General features: G+C 43.2%; 1 protein-coding gene across 3 annotated transcripts in view; it reads left to right on the top strand.

Annotated features, from left to right (window-relative positions):
• The window catches only part of dlg2 (discs, large homolog 2 (Drosophila)), a 1,345,388-nt gene that overhangs the window by 595,729 nt on the left and 723,129 nt on the right, over window positions 1-26,530 (top strand). The gene's annotated exons all lie outside the window — the stretch shown is intronic.

Genomic DNA, 26,530 nt, shown 5'->3' with positions numbered 1-26,530 from the left:
AAATCCTTCCTTAAATAAGGAGACCAATAGGACGATAGTGATATACAGTTGAGAGAGAGTGGCCCGGAGAGTCCTCAATATTGATTCCGGATGCCATGTAGTCTCATGGCATCAGGTCAAACAAGAGCAAGGAAGCTTCCAGCTGATAAATCAGTGCAGATAGGCACAGAATATACTTTGGGTGGGGGACTTCAATGCCCCATGACCAAGAGTAGCTCAGTAGCATCACTACTGACCAAGTAGGTCAAGTCCATACTGGTCCTGCAGCAGGTGGTGAGAGAATCAACAAGAGGAAAAAACCTACTTGACCTCATCCTTGCCAATCTACCTGACCATGACACTATTGGTAGGAATGAGCGCCGCACAATATTTCTGGAGACCAAGTCCTGTCTTTACACTGAGGGCACCTACCATCATATTGTGTGGCACCACCACCATGCTCAATGGGATAGATTCAAAACAGACCTCGAAGCTCAAAACTGGGCAACTATGAGGTGCTGTGGGACATCAGCAGCAGCAAAATTGTATTCAACCACAATATGTAACCTCATGGCCTGGCATATCCCTCACTCTTCCATTATCATCAAGCCAGAGGATCAACCCTGTTCAATGAGGAATGTAGGAGAACATGAGAAAATGCCACAAACAGCACCTAGAAATGAGATACCAACCTGGTGAAGCTACAACTCAAGATCACATGCATGTTAAACAGTGGAAGCAGCAGTCTGTGGACAGAGCTATGCAATCCCACAACCAACATATCAGATCACAACAGTCCAACCACCTCTAATCATGAATGGTGGTGGATAATTAAACAAATAACCACAGGAGGAAGCTCCATGAACAACTCCATTCTCTAATGGCAGAGATCAGCACGTCAGTGCAAAAGACAAAGCTGAGCATTTGCAACCATCTTCAGTCAGAAATTCCAAATGGATGATCCATACAGACCTCCTCCTGAGGTCCCCAGCATCACAGATACTAGTTTTCAGACAATTTGATTCGCTCCAACTGATATCAAGAAACAGCTGAAGGCATTGGATACAGCAAAGGGTAGGTTCCTGACAACAATCCTCTGTAGTACTGAAGGCTTTTGTTCCAGAACTAGCCATGCCCTTAGCCAAGCTGCTCCAGTACAGTTACAACAATGGCATCTACCTGACAATGTGGAAAATTGCTCAGATCCATCCTGTCCATAAATATCAGGTCAAATCCAACCTGGCTAAGTACCGCCCCTAGAGTCTACTCTCAATCATCAGCAAAGTGATGGAAGGTGTCGTCAACTGTGCTAATAAGCTGCACGAACTCAGCAATAACTTTTTCATCAGTGCTCAGTTTGGGTTCCGCTAGGGCAACTTGGCTCTAGACCTCATTACAGGCTTGGTCCAAACATGGATGAAAGAGCTGAATTCCAGAGATGATATCAAGGCAACATTTGACTGCCCTAGCAAAATTGAAGTCAGTGGGAATCAGGAGAAAACTGTCCACTGACTGTAGTCAGACTAGCACAAAGGAAGATGATTGTGGTTATTAGAGGCCAATAATCTCAGCCCCAGGACATCTCTGCAGGAGTTCCTCAAGGTAGTTGTCCTAGACCTAACCATCTTTAACTGTTTCATCAATGACCTTCCCTCCAAAATAAGGTCAGAGGTAGGGATGTTCACTGATGATTGCACAGTGTTCAGCACCATTTGCAACTCCTCAGATACTAAAGCAGTCCGTGTCCCCAAGCAGCAAGACCTGGACAACATTCAGGCTTGGGCTGATAAGTGGCAACTAACGTTCACACCACTCAAGCACAGACATTGACCATCTCCAATAAGAGAGTATCTAACCATCTCCCCTTGACATTCAATGACATTACCATCACTGAGTCCCCCACCATCAACATCCTGGGCATTACCATTGACCAGAAACTGAACTGGACCAGCCATACAAATATTGTGGCTGCAAGAGCAGGTCAGAGGCTTGGAATTCTGCAGTGAGTAACTCACCTCCTGACTCTCCAAAGCCTGTATACCATCTACAAGACATAAGTCGGGAGTGTGACAAAATACTCTCCACGCCTGAATGAGGGCAGCTCCAACAAGACTTGAAGCTCAACACCATCCAGGTCAAAGTAGCCTAGTTGATTGGCAACCCATCCACCACCTTAAGCATTCACTCCCTCCATCACAGTGGCAGCAGTGTGTACCATTTCCAAAATGCACTGCAGCAACTCACCAAGGCTCCTTGGACAGCACCTTCCAAAACCACAACCTGTACCACCTAAAGAATAATGGCAACAGACGCATGGGAACACCACCATCTGCAGGTTCCCCTCCAAGTTTCACACTATCCTGACTTGTAACTATATTGCTGTTCCTTCACTGTCACTGGGCAAAAAACCTGAAACTCCCTCCCTAACTGCACTTTGAGTGTACCTACACCATATTGACCGCAGCGGCTCAAGAAGATGGCTCACCACCACCTTCTGAAGGGAAATTAGGATTGGGCAATAAATGCTGGTCTTGCCAGTGGCACTCAGATCCCATGAGCGAATGAAAAAAATTGTCAGGGCTGGTGAATTGATAAAGGCTGCTTCCTGACTGTTCCAAATTCACTGATCAGGGAGCTGGCTTTTTCAGTCCTTCAGGTTACAGAGCTTTAAAGAGTGTGGAGGTGCTTCAGGCAGCTTTTTGCATACGTACAAAGTAGGGAGCCGAAAGGAGTTTCCTAACCAAAAAAGTATGTTGGATAAAATTTAGCTCAGGACCATGTTTTGCACACTACTGGTCTATATTTGTGATGTGCTACTCTAAAGAAATGTGGGTTACGGAGGGTTAAAAAATCCAAAGTGGAATTGCAGCTTGTTTTTATTACCATGTTACCTTCTTACTCTGTAGGAAGCACCAGCTATCTGAAGCATTTAGTTGACAGTATTTACAGAGACAAAAACAACCATCAAGTTATTTGTTTTCTGTTATTGTTTTTGATTATTAGGGCTATTAGCAGGTTTGATGTTGATGGTATCTTTCAGTTCCATATTCAATTCAAAAATATATGCTTCTATAAGTCATTTAAGTAATCGCAACTCAGTGCAACAATCAGCAAAATTAATAGTAACATTGAAATATTGTTTCAGACTTTTGCCGTACTAGTTAAGTTAAGAGTGCTGTACGTGCAATTCTGCTTTGAAATAGGCTGCATTAATCAAATGCAGAAGCTGGGAGAAAATCAGTTTAAAATGATTTTGTTACTAATTCCTGCTTTGAAATTGCAATTAAACTTTGCATCACTTCATTGTTTCTTTATACAAAAGAACCATTCTAGGTTGATGTATTCTAATCTCATATTTAGTGTATTTGTTTTTGTTTGGTGTAAAAATGTGTTTATGTTTAATGAATAATCTAACAGTTCAGATTAACATGCTTCCGTATATAAAGACTGGTACTGTATCGTCCACTTTTGTAGCTGGCTGAACAGTGCATTGATTGCTTATGCCTAGAGCAAGGATGCTGTCAAGTTGCTCTGTGTTGAGTCATCTATCCATGAAGAGCTACCAGGCAGCAGATAATGCTGTGTAGCTCTGCTGCCTTTCTCCCACGTTGCACTACTTTAATAAGAGCAGAGGTAGTGAAGAGTAGGTAAGCGGACTCTGAGACACATTTGCAAGATTTTTTCCAGCCAGCTAGAAAGCTGTTGTGGCAGCATGGCAACTTACCTAAATAAGCATCACAGGTGCTGCAGAGGCCCAGATAGCTTAGAAGCTATAAGAGCTATGTCAATGGTTGTGAGTGAGCCTCACTGCTCCTGTGGCTGGTGGCATGAACCACAAGAATACTACTACAGTACTGAGATGCTGCCAACTTTAGAAGTCACCAGAGCTCGAAATCGGACCAAGTTTACTGCACTGCGTGATAGTGCCCTGAAAAACCCCAGCAGAAGCGTGTCTAAGATGAAGAGTGTTAACTATGATTGGTGGTCTGAATGTACTTGTCCATCTCTCAACAGCTGGTATGAGCAGGTACAGACAAGCATTGTGACTAGTTTTGTTTTTCTTTGTAAGTTACTTTAATAATCTGGAGTATATGGCACAGTACTTGCCTCTCAATAAAACACTACAGAATGGATTGCTGTGTGTTTTTATTAAAATAAAAAGTACAATTTAACCACTGTTGAATGAAACTCTTGCTGAAAGTGTATTCTGTTTAAAAAGTAGAAGACAGAAACATTTTGAAATCTATTTGAATTCTGATTCCATGTAACCAATATAAACTGGAAAATTCTGGAAATTATGTTAAATTCAGTTTCAAGGCAGCTTTCCTAGGTTTCAGCAAACATCTGCATATCTTATTTTTAAAGGACTCTTTTTTAATGAATCAGGGAAACTCATGGTTATGGTTAAGTGTATTTGTATTTGTGAAGTGTATTTTTAATGCAATGTTTTCTTACGTTGTGCATAATTTTCCTCAGAGTTTGCTAAATTTGTTATTTCTCATCAAGTAAGGAATGAATGATGGTCATTAGTACAGGTCAGCTTGCCCGATATTCATTTCTATTGATTTCAAAACAGTTCGCTATTACCTGTTTTGCAGTTCTGCTGAAGACCCCCATCATGTTTGATTGTACACAAAATCAGCTTATGCAGTTCTGTTAAAGTATGTGCATATGTTTTTATTTTCCTGTCTCAAGTGAGATGATCAGCTACTATACTATGACCAGCACAGCTTTCACATAAATGCTCTCATTATTGGTCCCTTTATTGCTTGTATCTTTCCTCGGGGGGGTTGGCATGCTTAATATATGTTCTGCCAGCTCATGTTGCATCACATCACCTTCTGTTTTCACAGCCTGGCAGATCTGACACTATATGAGTAAAGAGTAAAGGAAACAGATTTATCAGGTTAGCGCTGAAGGGTTTTCTTTATCACAAAATAATAGAATGGTTACAGCGCAGAAGAAGGCCATTCGGCCCTTCGTGTCTGTGTGAGCTCTCTGAAGGAGCAATTCGCCAAGTGTCACTTCCCTGCCTTCTCCACGTAGCCCTGCACATTCTTCCTTTTCAGATAATAATCCAATTCCCCCTTGAATGCCTCGATTGAACCTGCCACCATCTTAATCATGTGTATTCCAGGTCCCAACCACTCGCTGCGTGAAAAAGTTTTTCCTCATGTTGCCTTTGTTTCTTTTGCCAGTTACCTTAAATCTGTGCCCTCTGCTTCTCTATCCTTCCTCTGATGGGAACAGTTTCTCCCTGTCTTCTCTGTCCAGACCCCTCATGATTTTGAATACCTCTATCAAATCTCCTCTCAACCTTCTCTTCTCCAAGGAAAACAGTCCCAACTTCTCCAATCTATCTACGTAACTGAAGTTCCTCATCCCTGGAACCATTCTTGTGAATCTTTTCTGCACACTCTCTAATCACATCCTTCCTCAAGGCTGGTGCCCAGAACTGGACGCAATACTCCAGTTGAGGCCAAACCAGTGTTTTATCTCTTTCTGCTGCTTTTGAAGGAGCCTTAATTGCTAATACCAAGGCTTCAATCATGAAGACGCCACAATTTTGTGAAGTCTTTGGAGATGAAAATTACCTTGGATGGTAGTGTCAAATGGGCAATAGTGAATTGGCAGCCTGTTTAACACTCCACCATTGACTTCAATGCAAAAGAATATCAAGCAAAGTGTTAAATAGGCTGCTGATACACTTTCACCCATTTTGCAAGGCCCAAGGCAAATTTCACCCCCTTTGCGATTGCCTTTTACGCATCTTTTGCATTTAAAACTACTGAATGGGGCGATTTTTCCCAGGCAAGGGGAGGCACCTTTACATGCTTGTGAGGAGTTAAATCCCCTAAAATGGACGTTGAGTTGAGATCCGACATCATCCCACCCTCTTCCAGGTTTCTGTGGTGCGACATTGAAGGTGAGCAGAGAGCCCCCTTGGATCTGTCAGGTAAGTTATTAAGGTAATTAAAAAGCCAATTAAGAACTGGAAGGCACTTTACCTGTCTTGCACTGCACTCACCTTCAGCTGCACTTCCCTACTCCCAACCTTCACCACGGCATGGGAGCAGCTTGTGTAGCTCCACCTTGTACCTCTGATGAGGAACAAGAGCAGAAGCTACAGCACCAGGAGCAGCAGGAGCAACACCAGCAGCAGCATCAGATGGCTTCTTCTCAGCCATATGCCCCTCCACAGGGCAGAGGGGATGGACATCGAGATCTCTAACACCGGATCTACAGGCAGTAGATCAGCTCTCTTGACATATCTGAGTATCAGTGCCACAACAGGCTCAGGTTTACATGGCAGGTCATTGTTGGCGTTAGCAGCCTCCTGGAATAAGGCCTCCTTCCCAGTGGAGCAGGTGAGCAGGCATTGCCAGTGGCCAAAAAGGTACCTGTCACTGAGGTCCTCTCCCCCCGCACCCACCCAGCTCTCAGTCTCTCGCCAAGTTGTGTGGTCTCTTCTCCTGTAAGGTGGAACCAGGAGGAATTTCAGAGATATAAGGGTCATGTCAGCAGGACGATGTGTTACCGCCTCTGGGTGAACTTCCCAGAGGCAGTCATCACTGTCAAAGGCTACCCACATGCAGTAGCAGGTAGCCAATCTGTATAATTAATGGCCCATTTGTGGGCTAATTGGAAATGTCACTGGGATCTTCCCGGCAGGCACCCTGACAGCCAATGCAGGGTCCGGACCCGGAAATGGTCCCAACCCGTGATTATTTTTTAATGTTGACAAGATTCCATCCTGTGACTGCTCAAAACTTAAGTTATTGTGTCTCAATGAAACACTACACAACTGTTTGCTGTCAATCAATTGTATTTGCTGTAGCTATGCATCAGCATTAAATGCATCTATAAATAATTTTCTGTTTCAATATGATGTAAGAAAGAAAATGAAAGACTTGCATTTATCTAGCATCTTTCATGACCACCGGCATCTCAAAGTGCTTTACAGTCAATGAAGTACTTTTTGAAGGGTAGTCACTGTTGTAATGCAAAAATATAATGCAGAGAGATATGAAACACTAGAAGTGTTAAGATGAAGTCAGGCACGTCATCCAACCACGTTGCTTTATTCCATTTGACACTAGATATTATTTATAATTAATTGGTTTGCATTTTTAAAAGTTAAAAGTTGATTTGAAGACAGAAATTATTTGTTTTTTTTCCTGAAACATCTGATACCTGCACTTGAAAACTGCATTAACTTATTGTAATTCATTTTTTAAATATTAGTATTTCTGAAACAGTAGAAATAATACAGAATGCATACTTTAATTAAAGATAATTAGAATAATACATTTCTCGACAAATCCAGATGGTTTTCCTATGGGTGGCCCTTAAATTTTAAATAATTCTCCTGTTTTACATCTTTTATCTTTCTTTACTGACAATAATACCAAACTAATGTAGGGATTTCAGCTGAGAGTGGAATTATTATAATCCTTTGCCAATAATACAAATAGCTTTCATTTTACATTGAATATAAAGTAAGTGTTAAAAATTAAGTTGTAAAGTTCAAGATATACAACATTAGGTCCTTCCTGAAATGCACTCTGTAAAATGCCATTGCTGCTGATAGTATGTTGCTGTTACTGTTCGGGCTTTTTCCAACGTCTTTCTTTCGAGTAGTCAGTACCATGGTTATTTCTGTAAACAGGCTGTGTCCCTTACAATCTGAAACCTGGATCTATTGTGCTGTTGGATTTAATTAACCCTGATCATGGTAAATTTTATACTGGAATTCATATTGGATGCCATGTGTTTTAGTCCCTAAGGGAGGAAATATGAATTGCTAGACTCACAATAAACAAGCTAAATCTACAGATCGAATTATTTACAATTAGATTTTCAAAAGATAATATACAGACAAAATATTATAAAGCACGTGATAATTTACCATACATATGACTAAGATGACTGTTTAAAAGAGTATTATTTCTCTAGCTCCTTTTGGCAAACTCTTGAAATAACATGGATTCTTCTTTAATGAGTGTGCAGCCTTTATGGATTTCTTTGCACTCTGAACATTAATCAGTCAAATACAAGAGCTAAATTCAGCATCAGCACTGGGACCTTTATCCAGCTGATCTCTTTCTATGTAAAAGCAGCCCACTTGTAGATTTTCTTTTGCAGCCAAATTTGAGAAGCTTACAAAGCACTCACAATTAAGAAGGCTGTTGATTGACATATAACCACAGCGATCCAGGAAATCCAACAATTAGCCAAATTTATTGGGTGCCAGCATCACAAAACCCATTGAAATAACATTTCTGTCTCGCATCGAATGTCAACAAACTTTCCATAAATAAATTGTTAGCTGTAACAGGCCAGGGGACGACATTCCACAATGCTGAGGACAATTCATTATCGTTCGAAGAGCATTATCTGAAATGTACTAATTCGAGATGGATTTTTTTTCATACATTCATGAGTTGTGTGGGCATCACTGACAAGGCCAGCATTTAGTGCCCATTCCTAATTGCCCTAGAGAAGGTGGTGGTGAGCTGCTTTCTTGTACTGCTGCAGGCCATGTGGTGAAGGTACTTTCACCATGCATTTAGATAGGAAGTAACAGGATTTTGACCCAGTGACGATGAAGGAATGGGATGGTATGTTACTTGGAGGGGAACTTCAAGGTGGTGGTGTTCTTACTGTACCCTTGTCCTTCTAGGTGGTTTGGGTGGTTCTTTTGGAAAAGCCTAGGGCAAGTTGCTACACTGCATCTTGCAGATGGCACACACGGCAGCCTCAGTGCACTGGTGGTGGAGGGAATGAATGTTTAAGGTGGAAGATAAGGCAGCAATCAAGCGAGCTACTTTGCCCTGGATGGTGTCAAGCTTCTTGAGTGTTGTTGGAGCTGCATTCATCCAGGCAAGTGAAGAGTATTCCAGTCACATTTCCGACTTGTTCCTTGCAGATGATGGGCCACTTGTTGCAGAATACCCAGCCTCTGACCTGCTGTTGTAGCCATAGTATTGATGTGGCTGGTTCGGCTGGGTTTCTGGTCAATGGTGGTCCCAAGGATGTTGATGGTGTGGTATTCAGTGATGGTAATGCAATTGAATGCCAAGAGGAGGTGTTTAGACTCTCTCATGTTGGAGATGGTCATTGCCTGACACTTGTGCGACATGAATATTACTTGCCACTTATTAGATCAAGCCTGGATGTTGTCCAGGTCTTGCTGCATGTGGCATGGACTACTTCATTATCTGAGGAGTTATGAACAGAACAAAACAGGACACTACCCAGAGGAACTCCTGCAACAATGTCCTGTGACTGAAATGATTAGCCTACAGCAACCACAATGATTTACCTTTGTGGCTTCCCTTCCCTTCCTGGCTCCCTGTTAGCTGGTATTGTTAATAGTTTTCTCTCCTCAGTGTCCCCCTCCCATTCAAATCATCTGTTTTCACACCTCTCCTGAAAAAACAAACCTTTGACCCCCTCAGGCCTTCCAAACTACTGCTCCATGTCTAACTCCCTTTCCTCTCTAAAATCCTTGAACATGCTGTTGCCTCCCAAATCTGTGTCCATCTTTCCCGGAACTCCATGTTTAAATCCCTCAATCAGGTTTCCTCCCCACCGCAACACAGAAATGATTCTTATCAAAGTCACAAATGACATCCTTTGTGATTGTAACAAAGGTAAACTATCCCTCCTTGTCCTTCTCGACCTATCTGCAGCCTTTGACACAGTTGACCACACCATCCTCATACTACGCCTCTCTACTGTTGTCCAGCTGGGTGGGACTTCACTCGCCCGTTCCATTCTTGTCAATCCAGTTGTGGCCAGAGAATCACCTGCAATAGCTTCTTCTTCCTACTTCTACACCGTTACCTCTGGCGTCCCCTTAAGATCTATCCTTGGCCCCTCCTATTTCTCATCTACATGTTGCCCCTTGGCGACATCATCTGAAACCACTATCAGTTTCTATATATATGCTGATGACACCCAGCTGTACCTCAGCACCAGGTCTCTTGATTCCTCCACTGTCACTAAATTATCAGTCTGTTTTGTTGATATCAATGCTGGATGAACAGAAACTTCCTCCAACTAAATATTAGGAAGAATAAACACATTGTTTTCAGTCCCCGCCTCAAACTTCAACTAGTCACTGACTTTGTCACTCTCCCTGGCAACTGTCTGAGGCTGCATCAGACTGTTCACAACCTTGGTGCTTATTTGGCCCTGAGATGACCTTCTGACTACATAGCTACGCCATTACTCAGACCAACTGTTTCCACCTCCATAATCCAGTATTTATTGCCCATCCCTAATTGCCCTTGAGAAGGTAGTGGTAAGCCACTTAAACTGTTGCAGTCCAAGTCTGTACACCCACAGTGCTGTTAGGGAGGGAGTGCCATGATTTTGACCTAATGACAGTGAAAGAAGGGTGATATATTTTCAAGTCAGGATGGTGTGTGACTTGGAGGGGAACCTGCAGGTGGTGGTGTTCCCAAACGCCTACTGCCCTTGTTCTTCTTGATGGTAGAGATCACATGTTTGCAAGGTGCTGTAGTAGGAAGCTTGGCAAGTTGCTGCAATGCAGTTTGCAAATAGTACACACTGCTGCCACTGTGTGGTGGAGCCAGTGAATGTTTAAGGTGGTGGATGGGGTACCAATCAAGTGGGCTGTTTTGTCCTGGATGGTGTTGAGCTTTTTGAGCATTGTTGGAGCTGAACTCACCCAGGCAAGTGGAAAGTATTCCATCACACCCCTGACTTGTGGCTTGTAGATGGTGGACAGGCTTTGAGGAGACAGGAGGTGAGTTGCCCGCTACAGAATTCCCAGCCTCTGATCTGCTCTTAAAGCTAAAGTATTTATATGGCTGGTCCAGTTAAGTTTAGGTCAATGGTAACCCCAGAATGTTGATGGTGGGTGATTAAGTGAGGGTAATGCCTTTAAACATCAAAGGCAGATGGTTAGATTCTCTCTTGTTGGAGATGGTCAATGCCTGGCACTTGTGTGGCACAAATATTACTTGCCACTTATCAGTTCAAGCCTAAATGTTGTCCAGGTCTTGCTGCATGCCAGCACAGACTACTTCAGTATCTGAGGAGTTGTGAATGGTATTAAACACTGTGCAATCATCAATGAACATGCCCACTTCTGACCTTATGATGGAGGGAAGGTCATTGATGAAGCAGCTGAAGATGGTTGGGCCTCAGACACAACCCTGAGGAACTCCTGGAGCAATGTCCTGGGCCTGAGATGATTGGCTTCCAAAACCACAGCCATCTTCATTTGTGCCTGTTCCCCCTCCTGTTAGCTCCTACCACCTCCAGTTGTGTGCCATTTTGTCCTGTAAGAGAGAGGGATGTGGGTCAGTGAGTGCTGTGCAATCTGCTTGGGTGATGTGGTTGAATAGCTGACAGTGTGTGTAAGCTATGAAATGTGGGTGTGAGACTTGCAGCAGTGCTCAGTAGAGGATGGTGTGTTGGAGCATATAAATGTCAAGTATGAGTCCTAGTTTGTACTAATTGTTGGCAAGAGAGTGGAAGAGTGGTGAGTTGAGCAGTGTCTGAGGCTACTGGTGCAGTTGGTAGGATCCGGCATTTGAAGTTGCATTCACTGACCTTGACCACTCGTGAGGCCATTGAAATTCTTGGCCATTGCATCCAAGTACTTAGGGATAGACATCTGGCATTGACCATTATGGCAATGTGCCTTTGTGCTTGTGTCTGAAGGACTTACTGGTGGCCCCCTGCGGATACAGGAGACATCTTTCCTCTTCTCCATCTCCTCTACCAAGATCTCCAGAGCAGGGTCAGAAAATCTTGGAGCCTACTCTCTCCCATGTTGTACCATTCTTCCCAGGTCAGATTCACTTCCTGTCTGACTGACAGCATCTGCTCCAGCCACAATGTAGTTCTCCTTTATGCAGTGCAGCCTAGCTTTAAGTATTGCAGGCCAGCTTGAAGAAGGACTAGGAAGTTATGATTTGGGGGCCCATATTGATGCGTGTAGCCAGTGATAGCACAGTTATTGTTGGCTGCATGCAGCAATCATTTAAAACAGCAGGCAGCATGAAGTTGGAGTACTGCCTGTATTACATTGATCAGAAGCTGGTTAATCATGTTTAGCCTCCTCAGTTTCCAATCTTGGTTGTGATTTGGTTGGTTTCCTTGAAATGAGACGGGGTAACCTGCGAGTTGGCTGGCTTAGATTTCTTTATAAAAGGGAAAGGCAAAAGTTACATTTAGGGCTTCTAAAAGTAGATTAAGTACATTGCTGGAAGCTTCAATGCTGCAGGATATGTAAGCAATTTTGCTGTATATACACTAGGAATTCACATTTAAATCTCAGTTTTCAAATCAGCTTTCATGGATGATATGCCTTAGAAGAAGACCATTTGGCCCATCATGCTGGTTCTGGCTCTTTCATTGGGCTATCCATTTAGTCTCACTCCCCTTTCTTCCTACATAGGCCTGTAAATGTTTTCCCTTCAAGTATTTATCCAATTCTCTTTTGAAAGTTATTATTGAATCTGCTTCTGCCACCCTTTCAAGCATATATTCTAGATCAAAACAACTCACTATGTAAAAAAAAATCCTTATGTCGCCTCTGATTCTTTTGGCAATTAATTTGGCAATTAATTAAATCTGTGTCATCTGGTTTCCGACACTTTTGCCACTGGAAACAGATTATCCTTATTTACTCTATCAAAACTGTTCATGATATTGAACACCACTATCAAATCTTGTCTTAACATTCTCTGCTCTAAGGAGAAGAACCCTAGCTTCTCCAGGCTTTCCACATAACTGAAGCCTGATGTAATCTAACATGGAATTTAGCAAGGCTTTTGACAAGGTCCCACATGGCAGACTGGTCAGAAAATTAAAACCTCATGGGATCCAAGGCAAAGTGGCAAGTTGGATCCAAAATTGGCTCAGTGGCAGAGAGCAAAGGGTAATGGTCGATGGGTGTTTTTTGTGACTGGGAGACTGTTTCCAGTGAGTTTCAGCATGGCTCACTACTGGTTCCCCTGCTGTTCATTGGATATATCATTGATTTAGACTTAAATGTAGGGGGCGTTATTAAGAAGTTGCAAATAATATGGAAATTGGCCATGTGGTTGATGGTGAGGAAGAAAGCAGTAGACTGCAGAAGGTCAGGTTGATAGAAAAATGGCAAATGGAATTCAATCCAGAGAAGTGTGAGGTATTGCAAACATGACAAGGTAATACACAATAAATGGTAGGATACGGGGAAGTTTAAAGGAGGAGAGGGACCTTGGAATGCCTGTCTACAGATCCCTGAAGGTACTAGGAGAAGTAGATTGGTGGTTAAGAATGCATATGGGATGCTTTCCTTTATTGATCAAGGCATAGAGTATAAGAGCAGGGAGGTTATGCTAAAACTGTATAAAACAATAGTTAGGCCACAGTTAAGAGTACTGCGTTGGTTCTTGTCACTGCATTATGTGAAGGATGCGATAGCACTAGAAAGGGTACACTGGAGATTTACGGGGCTGTTGCCAGGAATGGTGAATTTTAACTATGATAGGCTGGAGTTGTTCTCTTTGGAACAGAGGAGGTTGAGGGGAAATTTCTTTGAGGTGTATAAAATTATGAGGGACCTAGATAGAGTGGATAGAAAGTACTTATTACTCTCACCAGAGAAGCGAATAACCAGGAGGCATAGATTTAAAGTAATTAATAGAAGGATTAGAGGAGAATTGAGGAATTTATTTTTCATCCAGATTCTGGAATTCACTACCTGAAAGGGTGGTAGAAGCAGAAATCCTCATTGCATTTATAAAATACCTGGAAATGCAGTTGATGTGCCATAACATAGAGGGCTAAGCACCAAACGCTGGAAGTGGGATTAAGCTGGATAACTCTTTCTTGGCCAGCACGGACATGATGAGCTGAATGGCCTCCTCCTGTGCTGTAAATTTTCTGTTTCTATGTTTCAATGAAGTCCTTCATCCCTGGTACCATTATAGTAAATCTCTTCTGCAGCCTCTTTTTATATACATGCAGGCAAAAGAAACAAATTGATTTTTTTTAGTCTTATTGGGTCCTGTACACAGGAAATAGTGCAAAAAAAACTACTTCTACTTATATAGCACCTTTAGTTTAATAGAATGTGCCAAGACACTTCACGAGCATTATGAAACAAAAGATGATGAGGAGCCACATAAGAAGATATTAGGTCAGATGACCAAAAGCTTGGTCAAAGAAGTAGGTTTTAAGGAGTTTCTTAAAGGAGGAAAGCGAGGTAGAGAGGCAGAGAGATGTAGGGAGGGAATTCCAGAGTTTGGGGCATGGGCAACAGAAGGCAATGGTAGAACGATTAAAATCAAGGATGCTCAAAATGCTAGAATGAGATGAGCGCAGATATATTAGAGGGTTGTGGGGCTGAAGGAGATTACAGAGCTAGGGAGCGGCAAGGCCATGGAGGGATTCGAAAACAAGGATGAGAGTTTTAAAAGTGAAACATTCCTTGACTGGGAGCCAATATGTAGGTCAGTGAACACAGGGATGATAACTGAACAGGAATTAGTGTGAGTTAAGACATGGGCAGCGGAGATTTGGATGACCTGAAGTTTATGGAAGGTAAAATGTGGGAGACCAGCCAGGAGTGCATTGGAATGATCATGTCTCGCGGTACCAAAGGCATGATTGAGTGTTTCAGCAGCAGATGAACTAACAGGGGTGATATCATAACATAAGAACTTAAGAAATAGGAGTAGAAGACCATTTGGCTCCTCAAGCCTGCTCCGCCATTCAGTACGATTATGGCTGATCTACCTCAGCTCCACTTTCCTGTCCACACCCTTGATTCCCAAAAATTTATCGACCTCAGTTTTGAATATACTCAATGATGGAGCATCCACAACCCTCTGGGGTAGACAATTCCAAAGATTCAGCATTCTTTGAGTGAAGAAATTTTTCCTCATCTCAGTCCTAAATGATAGTGTGATGTTATGCAGGTCTTAGTCATGATGCGAATATGTGATGGAAAGTTTATCTCTGGGTCAAATATGACACCAAGGTTGCGAATAAACTGATTTAATCTCAGACTGTTTCCAGGGAGAGGGATGGAGTCAGTAGTTAGGGAATGGAGTTTGGAGCAGGGTCCAAAAATAATGGCTTCACTGTTATCAATATTTAATTGCAGGAAGTTTCTACTTATCCAGTATTGAATGCTGGATAAGCAGTCTCATAATTTAGCAACAGTGGAGGAGTTGAGAGAGGTGCTAGTGAGATAGACTGGATGTTGTCAGCATGCATGTGAAAACTAAAGCTGTGCTTTCAGATGATGTTGCAGAGGGGCAGCATGTAGATGAGAAATAGGAGGAGGTAAAGGATAAATCCTTCAGCGACACCAAAGGTAATGGTGCATGAGCAGGAAGAGAAGCCGTTGCAAGTGATACACTGGATATGATTGGATCGATAAGAACGGAACGAAACGAGAGCCATCCAGCTGGATGACAGTGGAGAGGCGTTGGAGGGTGGTGTGGTCAACTGTGTCAAAGGCTACAGACAGATGGAGAAGGATGAGGAGGGAAAGTTTATCTTTATCACAGTCACATAGGATGTAATTTGTCACTTTGATAAGAGTCGTTTCATGACTAAAGCAGGGGCAGAAACCTGATTGGAGGGCTTCAAACATGGAGTTCTAGGAAAGATGGGCACGGATTTGGGAGGCGAGAGCACGTTCAAGGACTTTGGAGAGGAAAGAGAGGTTGGAGATGTGACGGTAGATTGCAAGGATGGTGGGATCAAGGATTAGTTTTTTGAAGGGGGGTGATGCCAGCAGAATTAAAGAAGGGAGGGATAACACCTGAAGAGAAAGAACTGTTCACAACATTAGCTAACAGGAGCACCAGGAGGGGACGTTGGATGGTCAGCAGTTTAGTGGGAATCGGGTCGAGGGAGCAGGAGTGTGCCTTATGGACAAGATGAGCTCGGAGAGGGCATGAGGGGAGATAGGAGAGAAACTAGAGAAAGGTGCAAGTTCAGAGCTCGGGCAGTGGGGACCTTTAGAAGAGGTTTGGCCCAGTGGGCTAGTGTAAGGGAGGGACGTGGCAGAGATAGCTGATCTGATGGTCTCAATCTTGGTGATAAAGGAATCCCTGAGCTCCTTGAACTTATTGTTGGTGGTGAGGGTGCAGGGGACAGGGGAGAGGGGTTTAAGAAGACTGTTTACAGTAGAGAAAATAAAATATTTAAAATTAAAACAAAGAAACAAGGAGCAACCATCTAGCCAATGAGGTGTATTGCTTTCATTGGATCACGTACAAGTTGTGTGACCTGTTATTATGGACTGCTCCCCAGGGGGTGCTGAATAATATAGCTAAAGCTTCCAAAAAGATAAAAAGGAAATTTGGCTTAAGTTTCTCCTCTAAAAGGAAACATCTCTCATTGTTGACTTGAAGTGTGCAAGAAAATAATATTTACATTGATCAACCTGACCTGTTGCATTTCCAAGATGACACTTCAGTGCAGCACTCCCTCAATGCTTGAAAGGACCGTCTTTCTGATGAGACATTAAACCAATGCCCTGTTAGCCTTCTCAGGTGGGAGGAAAGATCCCATTGCACTATTTCAAAGAAGAACAGGGGAGTTATCCCCTGCTGTCCTGGCCAATATTTATCCCTCAATCAACATCACTAAAAAACAAATGATCTAGTCATTAGCACATTGCTGCTTACAGAAGCTTCTTGTGCGCTGTTTGTTTCCATATTTCCTATGTTACAACATGACTATATTTCAAAAAGTATTTCATTGGCTGTAAAGAGCTTTGGGACATCCTGATGTCGCGATGATAGGCACTATATAACTGCAAGTGTTCTTTCAATAGGATTTTACTAATTTTTCCAAGTAACTTAGGTAAACTCTGGATAAATGGTTTACTTCCATCATTGAAAGAGAAGTAGGGACATAATCCTGGAAATATTTTCTCCATGTGTTATATTTTTAGTAAAAGTAGTTGCCACATATTCATAGTAAATGGGTAGAAAATATGTATCTAGTGAACATTGCTTTATACTGATTTTTCTCCCTAAAAGTAGGACACTTAGGGAAAACGAATCTCCTTCTCAGTTTACTGATTTAATTTCCTTGTTGCTGGGCTAAAAATTTTGAATGATTTCATAACACAAACTGAAGCCACCTTTATATCAATCAGTTTAGGTGTTAATTGCAACCATGTACTAATTATATGCTAGAATTGCCAGAAACTGACCTGGGAATGTGAGGAAATTATTCTTACCTTAATTTCAAAAGCGTTAGTTTGATTACAAAGCTGCATGTTGGCAACCAGCTCATGCACTGGTCCAATATTTAGAATGAATTGTTATATTATAATTTACACCAACACAACACTATTCCCATTTTTTACTTCAGTTTCTAGTCCAGAAAGTGGGGTTCTTTTTATCTTATTCTGTTTCTGTCAAAGCCAGGTTTGGGATAAGAATTTTTTTTAGTTATAAAATTGCTGAAAGGTATGCTGTTATGCATTTTTAATTCAATAGTAAAATCCTACATTGTATTCGACTATGGTACACAGCCATTTTAATTCAATAGTGTTGTACTGTCTATCTAGTTACTTTGTGTATTAGCTAACATGCCATCGGGATGAGAATCCAGTCATTTGAGTGGTCAGCATTTGTTTGTGCATAGCATATTGTTATGGTCAAGTGAGGAGGGGTTGAAGAGCTTCCCTCTTTTCCATCTCCTTGTTTGACTACGTACAACAGGTTTAATTCTTTCTCAAAGTGGATGGACTGGCCAATTCAGTAGGTGTTTGATTTCTTACTTGCTATAATCATAACAACAACCAATCGGACAGGTTTTCTTGTGTTTAACACCTCATTGTACCTAATGAAATAATAAACTACATGCCAACTTTCACTTACACACTAGAGGTTTACACGCACGCAAATAGATTGCACAGTGGGGAAGGGTAGATTGGTTGAGTTTGAGTCCATAACAAAAAAGGGTATACAGTCTGTGGAGTTTAGTGATTCAGCTGGCTTCTAGCTGAATTCAGTGCTCCTGAGGCTTTCAGTTTGAAGAGATAGACGATGGATTTGGTGGGTCTCTTGGAGACAGCAATGCAGATGATTTCCTTCAACAGGGTTTCTGACTGCAGCTGGAGTATGCAAAGGTGATCAGTCAACAGTGAGGATTTGAAGCTTGCAAGCTGGAATGCAGAGAGAAAGAGAGGGACCCTCACTTGGGTCTGCACCTGTCAGAGTCCAGATACTTCTCCTTGCTGCTGCAGAGAAACACAAGCCGAAAACCACAGATGGGGAGGGGCTTGTCAAATGACAGTCACTCAATGATTTAAGCTTAGTAGTTAGAAGTATTTCTTCTTGCTAAAAGATAAAGAATAAGCAGTTCCCTTCAACTTCCTTGGTCTTGGTCCTTGCTGGGATGAGCAGAGATTTTGTCTCCTTCCTCACAGGCCTTGCAATGTGGGATACAGTGTTGCAAATTAGGTGGCCATCTTAAGCTGCTAGAAAAGTCATCTTTTAGCTGTTCTTTTTAAAATTTCTTTAAAAAAAATATATAAATTCAGATCTCCAGTCAGTGGATGAAAGAAAATTATCATTCAACAAATGAAGTTGGCATGACATCTCCCCACCTCTCTGTTCTGTGTTTAAATAGGAGAGTACGTTGTCTAATTTCCATAACATTTCAGTGATGGTAGGGGGTTCGATTTGGGAATCCTCCAAGCCTCCCTCGAACTCATCCTCACTGTCCCTTTCACCCTCCTCTTTCCTGACTGCCTGATAGACCTGTACTTGTTTATCCCCTTCCTGGGTGTGATACCATTTTAACATATTGATATAGCACAGCCTTTGCTTTTCCCTACAATCTGGAGTGTCAACTATATAATTCACCTGGCTAATTCTCTTCTTTACTCTGTATGGGCCATTGAACCAGGCTTTCAATGTTTCTCCCTGTATTGGTAATAACACTAACAGATGGTCTCCGGGCTGAAATGTTCTGGCTTTGGCATGTTTATCCACCTGTCCTTTTATAGCTGTCCGGGAGGTTTTCAGGTGTTTCTGAGCCACCGCACAGGCTCTCGTGAGCCGTTCTCGTAACATGGAGACAGGGAAGATTCGGCCCCATGGCCCAAAAACCTCTCCTTGATTAGTATTAGAGGACCTCTCACCTCGTGTCCATAAACTAATTCAAAAGGGCTAAAGCCAGTGGACCCATTAGTTGAGTCTCTGGTAGCAAACAGAAGAAGTCTCAGCCCTTTGTCCTAGTCTTGGGGGTACTCGTAGCAGTATACCCTGATCATTGTCTTTAGGGTCTGGAGGTACCGCTCCAAAGCCCCTTGTGACTGTAGGTGATATGCTGATGACTTTAGCTGGGTTATGCCCAGATTACCTTTTGAAAAACACTGGACATAAAATTTGTGCCCTGATCCAACTGGATCTCAGCAGGCAGCCCATATTGGGTGAAAATTTGGGTTAGCCCCTCCACCACTACCTTGGCAGAGATAGTTTTTAGAGCCTTTGGAAATCAGGTAGCCACATCCATAATGGTGAGAAGATACTGGTAGCCCCATTTTGTTTTCAGCAGGGGCCCCACACACTCTACCAGCACTCTGCTGAACTGTTCCCCAAAAGCCGATATGGGAATTAGGTGTGCAGGTTTTATTGGTGGTTAAGGCTTCCCCACAACCTGGCACGTGTGGCAAGAATTACAGAGCTCCACCACATCCTTCTGGAGTTGTGGCCAGTGAAAATGCTGTCTTATGCAGGCTTGTGTTTTTCTGATACCGACATGTCCAGCCATTGGAATCTCGTGGGCTATTCTCAGTATTACCCCATGGTACCTCGGCGGCACCACTACCTAGTGAACCAGGTCTGTCAGCAGGTCTGTGAGGGGGTCTCCACTTCCTCATCAGCACTTTAAATAGTAGCACTCTGGAACTCCCTCTGCTTCAGCTTCAATTTGGGCAGTCTGTGCTAACATTTTTAACCCTGGGTCGGCTTGCTGACCCTCGACCAAGGAAGATCTGTTTAACTCATGCCAGTTCAGCCTCCTCTGGCGGAGCTTGTGTGACCATGGACTGGGCCACCACACAGTCAGTAAAAATGCCAGGACCTTTACCTGTAACTGCTCTGTCTCCCTGACCTCTTTCGGTCTCTCTAAAACCACTGGGAAAGCTACCACCTTCGCCCCTGCCAGATCATTACCCAAGAGCAGGTTGACCGCATCCACAGGTAAACTAGAGATGATTCCCACAGTTACCGGCCCTGAAACAAGGTCGCACTCCAGGTGCACCCCATAAAAAGGTAAGGGCATATACCGCCCTCCGATACGGTTTAAAGTCACTTTAGCATTCAATGCACTTTCTGGGGGAAAGGTCATGTCTTTTTCTAGTGGAAGGGATTGGGTGGCCCCTGTGTCCCTAAGTATGACTATGGGCTTATTCGCCTCCCTTGAGGTATATCGGGTCACTTTTCCTCTGAACACAAAGTCCTGGTAGCTCTCAGGGATTTTGTTAAGTTTTCCTACACTCTCAGTGGTAGGTTTACTGGGTTTTACTGCTGCTGTTAAAGCCACAGCCTGGTCTGCTGTGCTTTCCATCAGAGCCCCTTTTCCTGCACTGGTCTGGTGTACCCTGACTAAACCTGTGGGTTTTCCACTTAACTTCTAGCAGTCAGCTCGAAGGTGACCTGCCTTATTACAATGAAACATACAGGCTTTTGTGCGTCACTCCTGTTCTCAGCACCTTCCTTTTTGGCTTGAGCAGGGCCCCCTGTGTTTCCAGTTTTCCCTTCTCACCCATGGCTGTTCATCCTCCTATCACCCTCCCACCTGCTATGCTTTTCAGGTGTTTGGAGGTGACTAGGAAGGGTTTCCCTTGGGGAAAGAGCTTATGAAAAAGTGTATAATCATCAGCCAGGATTGCTGCCTGCCTGGCTCTTTGAATCTTTTGTTCTTACATGTGGTTTTTTATGGAAAGGGGAAGCGAGTTTTTCAGCTCATCAAGGAGGATCACCTATCTGAGGTTTTCATCGGTGGTCTCTATCTTAAGTGCCCATATTCATCAGTCGAAAGTGAGTTGCTTCATCCTTTTGAACTCGATGTAAGTTTGTTCTGGCTGCTTTCAGAGAGTTCAGAATTTTTTCCGGTATGCCTCCAGTAATAGCTCGTATGCACTCAGAATAGCATTTTTAGTCATCTCATAATCTAATGAACCCTCATCAGGTAACAGTAAATAAACCTCATGGGCTTTTCCTGTTAGTATGAGGGATGAGGGAAAGTACCATAGGACATGCGCTATGCCAATATCATCACCCTCTATAAGAACAAGGGTGACCGCGGTGACTGTGACAACTACCGTGGAATCTCCCTGCTCAGCATAGTGGGGAAAGTCTTCACTCATGTCATTTTAAACAGACTCCAGAAGCTGACTGAGCTTGTCTACCCTGAGGCACAGTGTGACTTTCGAGCAGAGAGATCCACCATTGACATGCTGTTCTCCCTTCGCCAGCTACAGCAGAAATGCCGTGAACAACAGATGCCCCTCTCCGTTGCCTTCATAGATCTCACCAAAGCCTTTGACCTCGTCAGCTGACGTGGTCTCTTCAGACTACTAGCAAAGATCGGATGTCCACCAAAGCTACGAAGTATCATCACCTCATTCCATGACAATATGAAAGGCACAATTCAGCATAGCGGTGCCTCATCAGACCCCTTTCCTATCCTGAGTGGCGTGAAACAGGGCTGTGTTCTCGCACCTACACTGTTGGGATCATCTTCTCAATGCTGCTCTCACATGCGTTTAAGTCTTCAGAAGAAGGAATTTTCCTCCACACACGATCAGGTGGCAGGTTGTTTAACCTTGCCCGTCTTAGAGCGAAGACCAAAGTATGGAAAGTCCTCATCAGGGAACTCCTCTTTGCTGACGATGCTGCATTAACATCCCACACGGAAGAGTGTCTGCAGAGACTCATCGACAGGATTGCGGCTGCCTGCAACGAATTTGGCCTAACCATCAGCCTCAAGAAAACGAACATCATGGGACAGGATGTCAGAAATGCTCCATCCATCAATATCGGCGACCACGAAGTGATTCAAGAGTTCACCTACCTAGGCTTAACTATCACCAGTAATCTGTCTCTCGATGCAGAAATCAACAAGCGCATGGGAAAGGCGTCTGCTGCAATGTCCAGACTGGCCAAGAGGGTGTGGGTAAATGGTGTACTGACACGGAACACAAAAGTCTGAGTGTTTCAAGCCTGTGTCCTCAGTACCTTGCTCTGGCAGAGAGGCCTGGACAACATATGTCAGCCAAGAGCGACGTCTCAACACATTCCATCTTTGCTGTCTCTGGTGAATCCTTGGCATCAGGTGGCAGGACCGTATCTCCAACACAGGAGTCCTCGAGGCGGCCAACATCCCCAGCATATACGCCCTACTGAGCCAGTGGTGCTTGAGATGGCTTGGCCATGTGAGCTGCATGGAAGATGGCAGGATCCCCAAGGATGTATTGTACAGCGAGCTCGTCACTGGTATCAGACCCACCGGCCGTCCATGTCTCCGCTTTAAAGACATCTGCAAATGTGACATGAAGTCCTGCGACATTGACCACAAGACCACAAGTCGTGGGAGTCAGTTGCCAGTGATCGACAGAGGTGGCGGACAGCTATAAAGGTGGGGGTTAAAGAGAGGCGAGTCGAAGAGACTTAGCAGTGGCAGGAAAAGAGACAGAAGTGTAAGGAGAGAGTCAGTTCCGAAGAAGGGTCACTGACCCGAAACGTTAACTGTGCTTCTCTTTTCACAGATGCTGCCAGACCTGCTGAGTGGTTCCAGCATTTCTTGTTTTTATTTCAGATTTCCAGCATCCGCAGTATTTTGCTTTTGTATAAGGAGAGAGCCAACGGTGTAACAGCCCCGACAACCAATTTTATCTGCAGCACCTGTGGACGAGTCTGTCACTCTAGAATTGGCCTTTAAAGCCACTGCAGGCACTGCTCCACAAACCATTGACCACCTCTAGATGCTTACCCATTGTCTCTCGAGACAAGGAGACCAAAGAAGAATGCTCTGAAATAACAGTATCCAGCTTTCTACTGGCCCCTTCAACCGTTTTGAAAGCTTTTCAAAACAGATGAAAAATTCATCCACATCCTCCTCATTGAACTTTGATATCAGTTGGGAGAACTTTAAGACCTCAGCACTCGTTCCGGAGCTAGGGGTAGTTTCCTCACTAGCGGTGCCTGCACTGGGTACATTGGGACTTCCCCTATTCAGTTCGATCTGCCTTAACTCCCTGTGGAAAGCTCTTTTTCCCTTTCCTGGAATTCTCTCTCCTCCTTCTGGAATTCTCATTCTAGTCTCCTTTGTTCTAGCTGTATCTTAGCTAATGTTACTCTGTCTGTTTTCAACTCTAAACCTGTCTCTGGTTCTTCAGTGTCAATTTCAAAATGGTTGGCCACAAGTTTTAGGATTTCGGGTTTCCTAGCTTTTGGATGGATAGTAATCTCTAACTGCCCAGCTACATCCTCATCTCTTCAACAGATAGGGCTTTTAACCTGGCCCAAGTTACTTCACTCTGTTCTAGGAAGGTACTGTCCTCGAATGTGGACATTTTAGTACTCCAGCACTAAAAACTACAAGAAAACCCGTACAGAAGTTTTTAAATTATTGCCAGGGATCAATTTGGTTTCCTGCTTCCAATTTCCCATTTGTCTTTGGGTTTGATTCCAAATGTGAGTCCCCAAATTTCTGTTACAGTCAAGTGAGGAGGGTTCGAAGGACTTCTCTTTTTAATTCTTTCTTAAAGCGTATGTACTTGCTAATTCAGTAGGTGTTTAATTACTTCTTGCTGTGATCATAACAACCAATTGGACAAGTTTTCTTGAGTTAACAAAGAAACTGGTTAACTTCATAGTACCTAAGCCAAACTAATGAAAATGATAAAATACTTGCAACTTTCGCTCACACGCACACCAGAGGTTTGCATGCACACAAATAGGTTGCAGAGTGGGGAAGGGTAGATTGGTTGAGTTTGAGTCCATACAAAAAAAAGGTATACAGTCAGTGGAGTTTAGTGATTCAGCTGGCTTCTAGCTGAATTCAGTGGTCCTGCAGCTTTTAGTTTGAAGAGATAGATGATAGATTTGGTGGGTCTTTTGGAAACAGTGATGCGGATGATTTCGTGCAACATGGTTTCTGATTGTAGCCGGAGTATGCAAAGATGGTCAGTCAACAGGGAGGATTTGAAGCTTGCAAGCTGGAATGGAGAGAGAGAGAGCGCGGCCCCCAATTGGATCTGCACGTGTCAGAGTCCAGATGCTTCTCCTTCCTGCTGCAGAGAAATGCAAGCTTGAAACCAGAGATGGGGAGGGGCTTGTCACATGAAGTCACTCAGTGATTCAAGTATAGCAGTTAGTAGTATTTCTTCTTGCGAAAAGAAAAGGAACAAGCAGTTCCCTTCAACTTCCTGGATCTTGGTTCTTGATGGGATGAGCAGACATTTCATCATTTCATCTCCCTCCTCACAGGCCTTGTAATGTAGGATAGTGTTGCGAAATTAGGTGGCCATCTTAAGCTGCTAGAAAAGTCATTTTTTAGCTGGTTTTTTTTAGAATTAGAACATTACAGCGCAGTACAGGCCCTTCGGCCCTCGATGTTGCGCCGACCTGTGAAACCATCTGACCTACACTATTCCATTTTCATCCATATGTCTATCCAATGACCACTTAAATGCCCTTAAAGTTGGCGAGTCTACTACTGCTGCAGGCAGGGCGTTCCACGCCCCTACTACTCTCTGAGTAAAGAAACTACCTCTAACATCTGTCCTATATCTATCACCCCTCAACTTAAAGCTATGTCCCCTCGTGTTTGCCATCATCATCCGAGGAAAAAGACTCTCACTATCCACCCTATCTAACCCTCTGATTATCTTATATGTCTCTATTAAGTCACCTCTCCTCCTCCTTCTCTCCAACGAAAACAACCTCAAGTCCCTCAGCCTTTCCTCGTAAGACCTTCCCTCCATACCAGGCAACATCCTAGTAAATCTCCTCTGCACCCTTTCCATAGCTTCCACATCCTTCCTATAATACGGTGACCAGAACTGCACGCAATACTCCAGGTGCGGTCTCACCAGAGTTTTGTACAGCTGCAGCATGACCTCGTGGCTCCGAAACTCGATCCCCCTACTAATAAAAGCTAACACACCATATGCCTTCTTAACAGCCCTATTAACCTGGGTAGCAACCTTCAGGGATTTATGCACCTGGACACCAAGATCTCTCTGTTCATCTACACTACCAAGAATCTTCCCATTAGCCCAGTACTCTGCATTCCTGTTACTCCTTCCAAAGTGAATCACCTCGCACTTTTCCACATTAAACTCCATTTGCCATCTCTCAGCCCAGCTCTGCAGCCTATCTATGTCCCTCTGTCCCCTACAACATCCTTCGGCACTATCCACAACTCCACCGACCTTAGTGTCATCCGCAAATTTATTAACCCACCCTTCTACACCCTCTTCCAGGTCATTTATAAAAATGACAAACAGCAGTGGCCCCAAAACAGATCCTTGCGGTACACCACTAGTAACTAAACTCCAGGATGAACATTTGCCATCAACCACCACCCTCTGTCTTCTTTCAGCTAGCCAATTTCTGATCCAAAGCTCTAAATCACCTTCAACCCCATACATCCGTAAAATTTCTTTAAAAAATATATAAATTCAGATCTCCAGTCAGTGGATTAAAGAAAATTATCATTCAACAAAGCAGGTTGGTGTGACAATATGTTTCGTGCTTGGATTCAAATTTTGTAGCGAAGTTTTGAAATTGCAATGGGAGCAATAATTCTGTAGGTTGGGAGTGAATGGGCTGTGGTTTTGTTTGTTAACATTTTATGCTTAGATGAGGTATATGTTTCTTCAGTGCTTCCTATGTAATCTAATATCCAGGTTACAATCTGCCCAGAGGTGCATTGAGTGGGCAGTAAAGATCACACTGTCTGCTCACAGCACATTTGACTGGGCAACAGCAGAGACACCCTCAAAAATGTGGAAACCTTTGAATTTTATTGCTAGCATAGATACCGTTGAGAAGGATATTTGTATCGAGAGGGTTGTTTTGATGATGGTACTGCTTTGGAGTGCCTTATGTATCATAATCCAGCTCCATGGTTAAATGGCTGTGGAAGGGTGCACCTGAAACAATCAGAGCCACTCTAGTGGTGTGCAACTATGAAAACCACTGAAGAAACTGCATTCTTATTGTTGCAAAGATGAGCTTTGTATGGAATCCAAAGGTTACTGCATCTGTAGTAGTCGTGTTCAAACTAATCGACTCCATACGTCTGGAGCATTTTCAGTTATCCAAAAAGGAGTGTAACAAGTAATTAACATTGCTACTAAATGCTAAGTGACATATAATCTAGTCATTGCAGAAATAGCTGAAAGGAACTTGCTATAAATGTGGGAAGTGGAGATAAAATATTTCTGTTAAACAGCCATAGATGTAATTATTCAGATGATGCAATTTAAGTGATAGTTAATCTTGATATATACATTAGACATTTAATA

The sequence above is a fragment of the Heterodontus francisci genome, chromosome 6 (assembly GCF_036365525.1).
Source record: "Heterodontus francisci isolate sHetFra1 chromosome 6, sHetFra1.hap1, whole genome shotgun sequence".
In the NCBI taxonomy this organism is placed as follows: Eukaryota; Metazoa; Chordata; class Chondrichthyes; order Heterodontiformes; family Heterodontidae; genus Heterodontus; species Heterodontus francisci.
Note: the sequence above shows the minus strand (reverse complement) of the source record. Positions and strands in the feature narration are given on the sequence as shown.